Source organism: Aristolochia californica, unplaced genomic scaffold, assembly GCF_029961685.1.
Source record: "Aristolochia californica isolate CCGP_79_NKW_82.1479 unplaced genomic scaffold, dmAriCali1.0.hap1 SCAF_16, whole genome shotgun sequence".
NCBI lineage: Eukaryota > Viridiplantae > Streptophyta > Magnoliopsida > Piperales > Aristolochiaceae > Aristolochia > Aristolochia californica.
In genome coordinates, this window is record NW_027181837.1 from 15500389 (window position 1) to 15511898 (window position 11510).

The 11510-nt window shown below is 37.4% G+C and overlaps 1 long non-coding RNA gene across 5 annotated transcripts; it reads right to left on the minus strand.

The window, feature by feature from the left end:
- Positions 1-965: 965 nt before the first annotated feature.
- On the minus strand, positions 966-7356 carry LOC137953296 (uncharacterized). 5 transcript variants are annotated; one of them, XR_011112358.1, is made up of 4 exons: positions 6444-7335; positions 2062-6139; positions 1230-1937; positions 966-1081 (listed from the first exon to the last, which is right to left on the minus strand). It is a non-coding gene; the product is annotated as an uncharacterized lncRNA (long non-coding RNA). The 5 variants fall into 5 exon arrangements; XR_011112359.1 differs by lacking the exon at positions 966-1081 and having other exon boundaries at positions 1090-1937; positions 6444-7182; positions 7276-7356; XR_011112361.1 differs by lacking the exon at positions 966-1081 and having other exon boundaries at positions 1090-1937; positions 2062-2375; positions 2457-6139.
- Between the last annotated feature and the right edge of the window lie 4154 nt (positions 7357-11510).

Here is an 11510-nt window from a genome sequence, read left to right on the forward strand (position 1 = left end):
TTTCATTATTGGTTTCTCTCTTAATTTGCTGGACAATGAGAAATTCTTCATTAACCTTAAGACCTCATTTTCATGTTATAATTATCTTATTTTAACAAAAAATAAAACACCATTCCAAAAGAATTAAAAATAAGGAAAAAGAAGTGACAAATTTCATTTTCTTTTGTCTCTTCATCAATCAAATGTGGAAATATTGTATCAATATAATGTCTAAAAATGAGAAGCCTATTTTCTCATAAAAAATATTATTGAGAAAAATGGAGAAAAAGCAGAATCATCATTAACCCATTTATTTTTTATGGATCAAATGGGGAATCATAGACTCTCTTCAGAACCTATATACAGAAAAAATTGAAGAAAAAACCTAAGACAAAACACGACGACAGGCAAATTCACTGGGAAGGTTTCCTAGTACTATCCGAACTTGTATTTGTTCGAGTTGATTCAGAACAAAAATGAGAGCCTGCATGCCCAAGTTCCCTTCACTGTGAGCCTTCTACAAAACATAGAGCTGGTACGCCAATGTTAGCCTCGAAAGGGACACCCCTCTCCTCTGGTACTCCATCAATCAAATCCCCATATCCTTCATGAAGTGAGTCACAAAGAACACTGGCTCAAAATCCCTCTTCAGGATCCATCGACTTTGATCCGACCCTCCTTGTTGAGATTGCCCAGGAACAACGCCACCTCTAGCCAGCCTTGTAATACATCATTCCTCCAATCCCACCATTGTCTTGGCAATAGCAGTTTTGTAATTGCCCCTTTATGGATCCTCCCATGTAATTCACTTTTCCCATACACAACAATGTGGTACAAATTGGAAATGACATTTGACTTCACTTTTAATGGAGCACATACAGTGGCACTTCATTGGTGGGAAGCTGAACTTAACAAAACATCCTAATGCATTTCATAGATTAACAGATTTGGTTGTTATGCACAAATTTAATAAATACACAACATCATCTTGTTCTACCTGTAAAGTTCAACTCGTAAAGCTCCAAACTGAATCTCAGAAGGAAGGGGAGTTCCCATGCCTATTGCACTTGTTCTACCATCACAGGGAGGTGAATTAACCCAACTACAGAAATAGAATAGTTAGAAGGCCTGAAACTGTTACCTTTAAAAGGTCCTCTATCAAATAAACATAATCAAACCAACTGACAGGAACCGTATTCTCAAATAGTTCAAGATAATTAAAGGTAGAAATTTTATGTGACTAATTTGACCTTTATTTTTTGCTCCTTTGTTAAGAACTTTCTTCAATTCACCAACTTGCCAATTTCCACGCTGCTGCAAATCGGTATTCGGGTATCTCTTACAGCTAATTGAAAAGTCCTTAAGAAGTAAATCCAACACTCATCAAAGATGTTTGACATGAAAATTGCCAAAAATCGAGCTCATTGGACTTCTAAAGGAAACCTGCCACTTGCCAAGGTGGGGGACTTGGAATCCAATTACATCAGTCAATCGGCAGTCTTGCTATTTGGGATATGAAAGGAACTTTTTGCACTCAATTTCACTGAAGAAGATTCTTTAAAAGTGTTAAAAGCTGGTCTTGGTGTTTGAGCCACACTTTAAATCAATAGGTTCATATGCTCAAATCTGGGGTATCTATTCCTCTCAGGGACTAGATTAACCTTAGCTTATAGTATCCCCCACCCTGTCTCCTATCAGTAAGTGACGAGTTATCTTGATGCAAAACTCTAAACAATTTGAATTGCTACAAATTGCTCTGATCACACAAAAAGAAAGCATGATTTAAGTACAGTAGGGAAAAAGGATAAGTTATTTATCATTGATAGATATTGCGTGTTTACCTGTTGGCAAAGAGACTTAAGTATAGATTGGAACCTGAATGACCCCTTGAACCAGAAAAGCAATTGGAGCAACAAGGCATGATCTTCCTCAACTTTTGAAGGTTTAAATTTTCCCTCCTATTAAGAATGTCATAGAGATTTCAACGACATTGATTAGAAAAATTGCATGAAAAAGAAATTCCTGTAGCTTTTTTTTATGAATAGTGCGTATATTGATAAGAAAAAGAGAAAAAATACAAACCTAGGTCCGAGGGCCTAACTCCACAACAAAGTGTTGGAGAGAAATGCCCGCCTTGGCTGAGGAGTCTGCCAGGTGATTAGCAGAGCGCGAAATGTGATTCCATTTACAACTTAAAGGGTAAAATAAATTACATATTTCATTAAACATATCCCAATGACGCCATAGGGGTTTTATGGAGGTTGAACACCAATTGATGACTACTTTTGAACCGCCTTCCATACAAAGGGGACGAGAGAGGTGGCTAGAGAAGATTTTGAGTTCGTGCAACAGTCCCGAGAGTTCTGTTGTGGTAGAGTCTGAGTTGCCAAGGGGGCCTGCATAAGAGAAGAGGAGGTCACCATTTTCATTGTGGATAACACCACCGAACCCTGCTAGACCCGGGCAACCGAGAGCACCTCCATCAAAATTGAGCTTTGAGTGCCTGGGAGGAGGGAGGCCCCGTATAGCCATGGTTGGGGGGTGAGAGGGCAGAAATTCCTGTAGTTGATCACATCATGGCAGAAAACTCTCTAAAAAACATCACACTTTAACATTAGGTTGTGCGCGTTTTGATTAAATTTAGTGCATCTTAAGAAGATTGGAAATGTCAAATAGAATAATTTTTTTAACACAAAGAGAAAAGTAACTTGATTTAGAAAAGTTAAATACATTAATTTTTTGAGAGAAATACCTAAAACAAGAATGTTAACGTTGGGTCTGGATCCATCATAAAATGAATAGTTAACAGTTACGGGGGTTTTTCCCAAATAATATGTCAATGTTTATCCAATTCAACAACCAATGTGAGACTGATTTCCCCACATCATTATGTCTTCCACTTCTTTGTCTTTTACCTTGAGAATGAGGCACACTTTCAATCTTTCCAAATCCAGGGTTATATACTCAAATCCCAATGGGCATTGCATGTGACTTTTTGTTCTGGTTTTACTAGTTTTGGGTATCGTTTGGCAGAGCTTGCCAGTAAGCCAGATTTTATTTTCTTGCAAAAGTGCAAGTAGTCATGCTGCTGTGTTGCTTCCTCTAGTTTAATAGTAGAGGGAACCTCAACGAAAAGACCTGCTGTGTTGTTGAGCTGATGTTTGCTGGCTGGGAACTTGGTTTGACTATTCCCAGAGAGAAAAGTGAAAGGACAAATGGGACACTGCATAAGATTTTATGTTGGTTTCTACTATATTTTCTGAAAGCCACTACCAGCCTAAGCCATTATTCGAGCGCTGCAGGATAGAGAAAGAGACAGTGACTCCTTCATTCCGTCTCTCAAAGATAAAGCAGGTATGGCAATTGCCTTCACTATGCAACTCAAAGTCGTAGAACATGTCTCTACTCCAGAGTGTTTTTAATTCATGTGATTCTTTCAACCTTTCTTAATAAGAATCTTGAAAATCATTCAGGAGCTCTAGTGGAACTAGATAAAATAATAATTGTTAGGCCAATTTAATCGCCGGTTTCATTGCAAGTCCATGGTTGAATGATATAGTGTTGACTTCATGCCATTATACTACTCACACATTCCAGAGGGTTTTGCAAAAGAATTTGAGAAGTTAATTGACATGTTGAAGTTGATTTTTATGGTGGACACAATCTTTTTGAATACATATTAGAAGGAATTTTTCACTCTATAGGGCACCAATTCATAAAGAAGCACAGGTTATCATCCTCAAAGAAATGGTTAGACGGAAGTGTTGAATGGTGGATCGACCTAATTTGTTTGGGAATCAGCTAAATCAGTTGCTGAAATTTTGGCCTTGGGCTGAATGATCCCACAACATTACTCTTCCTTCAGCCATCAGCACAAATTCATTTGAGTCATTAAAATGCAGGCCACCATCGGTTATATTGAACTATACCATGGAACCATATAGCTGAGAAATGGAACAATAGTTGAAGGATAGGAATGTGAAGTGTGACCTCAAGGGGCATCTAGCTGCTCAGATCAGAAGTTAGCATCCCCAGTTCTTGTTCTAGACAAGGTTGTAGAACAAAAATAGGCACATTGCATGAAAGTTAGAATTGTGAAGCCATGTTCTCATTTATCTAGCGTTTCGATTTTTGCAGCTGAAGCATAGAATAGGTCAAGTTATACTTCTTTCCTCGATGTTGCCCTCATTTTTCTTGAGGCGGCGTGTTGCAATGTGTTTCAGCCATACTCCATCACAGAAGGGTTCGTCATGACTCCAACCTTCAAATTTAGGTGCTCTTCTAGTTTACCCATCTTCCTCCTAAAGATACTACATGGGGATGGGAGGATTCAGGAAAGTATGTGAATGTTCAAGCAGGGGGCTGGGATGTCAGAAACTTAGCTTACTACTAGCTCACTCAATGTCTCTATATAATCGGAATAATTTTTTTATAACAAACATTAGCTGTGGCCTATGATGATAGCTGTGGAGGGTAAAATGACCAAAATACTCCAGGACGTATTTTCTAACACCTGCCTACCATAATTTAGCCTTTCAATGAACTGTTTAGCACATGCATATGATCACTTTTGCTTCTGAATAGGACAAATTGCAGGAGGAAGCATCTTCTTTGAGAACATAAAAAGATCAATCCTGTTAGAAGAATAGATATTCAAATCAATCTTAGGACAATGGTGGAACAAATGTGTCTTTTCTTGGATTATTTTTAAAAAATAGCAAACGAAAGAAGTAAAAGCATAACACATTGTGATACAAAAATCATAAGAGAGACCACTACTTCAGATCAACTCTAGTTACTTTTTTTTTTTTATCTTCAAGCAAAGCTACTAATAACAGAAAAGAAAAGAGAACAAAGCCTGAAAATCCAGAGCATAAACCTCAAATCTTAATTACAGATTTTCATTTACACATACAAGATCATGTGTAAGGGGTCTGTACAAGAAGCTAGCTAAATGATACCGAATCTGTCCAACATCATTAATCACCAAATATAGATGATAGACACCTCAACCACCAAGCTACAAGTGGAAGCATTTGCCCAATTTAACTGTTCTTCAAAAAACAACAAGCTACAATGTCGGAGTTCCATTAAAAACATTGAACTCTGACATAAGTATTAGCAGGACCTAATATCTAGCAAATCTTGTATTGGCCAATAGAGTTGACATTCTATTAGCAATTCAAAATTTTGATTTGTTTTTAGTATTAAACATGAATATGTCAATAAATAAGTAGCTATAACAGATGATTAAATGTCACTAATGTCTATCCATCTCTTTCCGTCCTAAAACAGATGTACTCTTCAAGAAAAATGTCAACCGAATTACTCTAAAAGTTTTAACAATGACAACTACAACCTAAGTACTTCAGAAGAATTAACTTTGACAACCACAATCATATCTCAATAACAGATTCACAGAGAATTGTTGAGATAAGTTCCTGCTGTATCTGAGAAGTCAAGGAAACAATGGCCCTGAATAAATTACACAGACAGTTAAAGATGCCACAAGAAAAACTCATAAATATAAAACCTAATAGACTTACAAGAAGATTATTAGATAGCTGTCCTCATTTTTGTGGCAACAAAAATGGAGTATCATATATTGAAGGTTTATCAAAATTCACTCACAATTCTGACCAAGTGCAGAATGATCGGTATTGTAAATGCAGAATCCTAAAAAGACTATGTTTATTTATTTAATTTCATTTTTCAGCAATGAGGAAGACTCCCAAAACCAACTTATGGTTTCCCCAATTCAGAAAGATAAGCCTCTCAAATCATGCCAAGAAGATATCAGTATAAATTGGAAGACCTGCAAACTCTGTTAAATGTGTTAGCAACAAATGCTCAAGCTTTAAAAATAAGTAAAGAATCCACTAAAATACAATCATTAAGATGGGCACATGATGAACCACAGGTGTAGTGTCAGCAAGATAAGGTGGCATGATAAAGCAAACATGTAACAGCCAAATATAGCAGGTCAAGTGGATAGAAAAGAATAGAAACGAACTGAAGGCAAGTTTAAAGAGACGGAAGAAGCTAAGTGTTTCCTGTCGCAGAGGATTGTCCTTTGTATAGAATACCCGACCTTCTTCCCACAGACTTCACAAGTAGAGGAGTGAAGAAGGCGCTTGCCGTATTCCGAACAATACTTCACCTGAAAAAACGTGAGTGTTCTTAGGACGATAAATTTCGAATTTAGTAAAGAAAAGTAAGAGAACTATACAGGCAGCACAGAAAATCTCCAAAAAAAAACAAACAAACCCAGAAAGCTCACCACAGGCAGCGTATCGATAAATTAGGAAACTTACCCATCCCAGAAGCTCAATTAGGAAACTTACCCATCCCAGAAGCTCAATTAGGAAACTTACCCATCCCAGAAGCTCAATTAGGAAACTTATCCATCCCAGAAGCTCAATTAGGAAACTTACCCATCCCAGAACTTCAATTAGGAAACTTACCCATCCCAGAAGCTCTTTTTCTATATATATTAAACGTCAGATCGGCACACCTCTCCAATCGATCATGAAGTTGGTGATCAAGCCGGATTTCGGGCGACTGTTTGAGCTGCGAGACATGGCATGTAAGATAGCAGAGGAAGAGGAGCTGAGACGACAATGGGCTTCCAAGAAAAGGGCTGTCGCTTCGCTTCCCTCTTCTAGACCTTACAAGAAGCTTCGATCAGCGGAGGAGGTAGAGAAACATCGCGGGTGGGTGGAGTCGTTGACGCGAATTTGTGGGGCATTTCCGTTGGTCTTCGGCGAGAAAAAACTGTCAGCCACCGATGTGAAGCCCCAAAGCAATCGGTTCCTCTTACCCAAAGAAGTGAAGGAGGTGCTTTTAAGGGAGATGAAAGCGTGGGAGAAGGGAAGGACGAATGAAGGACTCCCAGTTCGGGTGTTGGACAGAATGGGTCGCACGCATGAAGTTCAGCTCGCCAAGTGGCCCAGCAACGACTGGCTGGTTCTCAAGGGTAAGAATTACAGAAGATTTGTGGAATCAAATGATTTGCAACGGAAACTACAAGAGAAGCAGTGGCAACACCTCCAGCTTATGATGGGTGTCTGGCTCTTCCGCCACAAACAGGACGATCGCCTTTGCTTTGCGGTCGTCGAGTCCGAATGATCTTCGTTGGTTTAAATATACATGTATATAACTAAACTGGGTCTCTGCTTCGTCCGCGTTACTCCTCTCGCTGTCCTGCAAACAAGAAATTGCGTCAGCTCCATGACTTACCGTTGACGAGATACGAAGAGAGTTTGTCAGGTATTTCAGGTGCCCGGAGAAGGTTACTGGTGTGAATTGGCGGGATGCCAGTTGTCTCTCTCCAGTATTCCTGACAATCAGGCAAAAGCGAAGATGGGAAAATTCAGATTAAAGAAAACGAAAGAGGAGGAGATCGAAAGTGGATTAATATTGCTTGGGTCTGCCTGTAGTAAAATTAGTTGTCAAATTTATAAATTCTGTTTTGTACCCATCATTTTTTTTCCTGCAAGGTGGAAATCCATCTTCTTCTTATGTAATAAGTCATGTCCAACGGAATTTTGTATACATATATTATATACCGGATCAATTCATTGGCTGCTCCAAGTAAACTAATTGTATTTTTTTGTTGTGGAATTCAACATATCGAACTTGAAATTCATGAAAATGCTACATAAAATTCAAATGCTATGCCAATTATGTGAGGTAATTGTCTGGTAGGCAATATGAAGAAAGATCAGATGCCAAGTGAGGTATTACATTTTGATAGCTCTCTTTCATCATTTGAATTCATGAAGTAAGATTAAAGATAAAAAAAGGAAACCTTATAACACCTTGGAGCTTACATCAATTGTGGTTAATGATGGTTCACCGCTTATTTTTGTGTACACCTACAATGAAATACAACATCAACCCTCACTATAGGAAACAAAGACACCATACTGCTTAAGCTCGATTCAATCAAGATTCCATCAATAACCTGTGTCATAATTTTAGCAAGTTGCTTTACTATAACTTCATTGTTTGGATTGCCCACATTGAAAATGTCACAATCAACTCTGATTGAATTTTCCTGAAGAACATCGTTGATGTTGAATCAAGCACTATTGTAAGTTGTGAAGCTAAACATCACTTTTAATTTATTTTTTCTTGTTACTTATAATCACCAATAAATATAGCTTCAATTGCAGAGGATTGTCCTTGGGGATAAAATACCCGACCTTCTTCCCACAAACTTCAGAAGTAGAGGAGTGAAGGACGCGCTTGCCATATTCTAAACAATACTTCACTTGAAAAAATGAGAGTGTTTTTAGGACGATAAATTTCGAATTTATTAAATAAAAGTAAGAAAACTATATAGATTGCATAAAAAATCTTGACAAAAAAAATCACCACTTGCAACTTATCGATAAAACTTGCTATAAATGGCGTGGACATGATGGGTGTCATAATCCGCAAGAGTGCAAATAGGTGCCTAATCAAATGTCTTCGAAAAAGGCGAAACCCACCATTAATAACAACAGAGACATAGTAAACAAAAACTAAACCGTGAATCTCAAATCTCAAATTGCATAACTAGATTAGAGGGTATGACAAGTGAGTTACCTTGTAATGTAACAATCAGAGCAATTCTCTTAACATCAATCACTTAATAAGTTTTTTTGGTAAGCAATTCATTAAATCCACACCAATATAGAGTTAAAAATGACAAACAATTGGAATTTTGTACCAAAACGTGGGAGTTCAATTTTAAAACTTAAGATAGTGATAAAGAAGGTTTGATCAACCCATTGTAATGTAGGGTGCACATCCACCATGGTGCAGTTTACATAGGTGTCTGATCTCTTGGTACTGGTATCTTGGAAAATTGGTATGTATCAATTAGAATGTGATGTTTATCATATTTTATGGAGACTTAAAAATGATCCAAAAGTTTAAAAATATATATGTATTTTGTGTAATTAAATATTACATGTCACTAGGCGTTACGCTACCTCTTGTTGATCGTATATCACTTACCACGCCTCAAAGTAGGCTTGCACGGATCTTATATCAATTAAATTGCACACAACCATTTCATCTTTTGTTCATAACCAACAAATGACACCACTTCCTATCATTCATCTTATACAATAAACCCCAACAAAACTTAACATAACCAGTCATTATTAATTGCTCGTTAGTGCACTGTGTAAGTGAGAAGTGAAAGTTAATTACGTAGGTAATTCACTTTCACTCGTTCAATTAAAAAGAAATGTGAAAGTGAATTCAATCCATGAGTCCAGTGAATTCACTTTCACTTGACGCTCGATGGTTTCTCTTCTCACTCTCACTCTTCGCTCTTCACTCTCCTCTTACTTGTGCTCTTGTCCATCTACTTCCTGTCGCTCGCCTCTCATCTTCTTCCTAACCATCACTTGGTTCTCACCTGCATCCTCGACTTCTCTTCCTCTCAGCAACTATCTTTCTTCATTTGTGCTTCAATCGTCTTTTTTTCTTGCTCTTTTCTCTATTTCCCCAGCTATCTTCCCTCTCGGTTTCTCTAGCTGTTTCCCCCCCTATTTTGAACCCTCAACCCTAAATTTCTCTCAATTGCTCTAACCTAAAGCCTAAATCTATCATTCCCACCCAAAATTTCCCTCAATTTTTGTAACCCGAAAATAAAAAATCTCGCACATCACACCAAAGGTATTGTACTCTAACTGAAGAGAACATTTGGAGGCTCAAGTAGCATTTCTCTTCGGTAAGCATTTTCTACTTGTCGAGTCTTTACATTTGTTTCTAGGATTTCTTTTGGAAATGTTTGATTTGCTGCATGCTCTAGTTTCGTCTCGTGAACTAGGATTTTTATTTCTTTCTTTTAAAGGCAAATCAATGTGATTATTGTTTTTTGGTGTTTCTTTAGCTTTGTAATGTTTTCAAAGAATGATTTTCCGATATATTCTCCTCTCAAATAGAGGCTATTTAACATACACTTACAATTTAAAATCAAGGAAATGAATAAGGGAAACAAACCGTTTTGTACAATTACGCTAATTATACATGTCATAATTTTACATTACAACTTTGGACACACTCCCCCTAAAGTTGGTGCATAGATGTCGATCATGCCCAACTTGTCAATTATACCATGAAATGCCTTCCCTAATACTGCCTTCGTGAGCATATCCGCTAGCTGACTCTCTGATTGAATAAAAAAAAAAGTGTATCATCTTTGCCTCGAGGTTTTCCTTGATGAAATGACAATCAACTTCAACATGTTTAGTGTGATCATGTTGAACAAGATTTTGTGCAATTGCAATGGCTGCCTTATTATCACAGTGGAGATTCATAGGTTTAGCGTATTCAATCCCTAAGTCCCTCAATATATTTCTTATCCATAACAAATCACATACACCATAAGTCATGCCTCAAAATTTAGCTTCAACACTTCTTGATACTACCTTCTATTTTTTGCTTTTCCAAGTGATAAGATTTTCTTCCACAAAAGTAAAGTAACCAAACGTAGATCTTCTGGTTGTCTGATCACCTGGCCAATCAGAATATGTATATCCTTCAATATTAAAGATGTTTTGTTTTAGAATAACAAACCTTTTCCTGGATCACTCTTTAAGTATCTCAAGATCCGATAGACCGCTTCCATGTGTTCTTCACTTGGTGCATGCATGAACTGACTCACAATGCTCACAGCATATGTGACATCTAGCCTTGTGTGTGATAGGTAGATTAATCTTTCAACTACTTGCTGATAACGCCCTTTGTCTTCTGGGCTTTGATCTGGGAGAATTCTGAGCTTATGATTCATTTCCATGGGTGTCTCTCCTAGGTTTACAATCAAGCATTCCAGTTTCGGCTAGAAGATCCAACATATTTTTTCATTGTGAAAGGAAGACTCCATGTTTCGATCTTGCAACCTCAATTCCCAAAAAATATTTGAGTTGTCCAATATCCTTCATTTCGAATTTAGTGGCTAAATACTTCTGTAAAGCTTGCATTTCACAAGGGTCATCTCTTGTCAAGACCATATCATCAACATACACAATTAAAGTTGTTATTTTTCCTTCTTTGTGTTTTATAAACAAAATATGATCTGAGTTACTTTGTTGATAGCCAAACTCGTTCATTGTAGCCGAGAATCTCCCAAACCATGCTCTAGGTGACTATTTCAGCCCGTACAATGACTTCTACAATTTACGAACTTCACCTTGACACAAAAAACTATTTTTAACTCCGGGTGGTAGCTCAATGTAGACTTCTTTTTCTAAGTCTCCATTGAGAAAGACATTTTTAACGTCAAATTGTTGCAGAGGGTAGTCTCGATTTGCTGCTATAGATATAAGAATGCAAATTGTATTGATCTTAGCTATTGGTGCAAAAGTATCCTGATAGTCAATCCCATACCTTTGCGTATATCCCTTTGAAACTAGCCGAGCTTTAAATCTTTCAATACTTCCATCTGATTTGAGTTTCATTGTGAACACCCATCGACATCCCATCGTCTTCACTCCTTTAGGCTATGGAATAAGTTCCCAAGTGGCATTTTT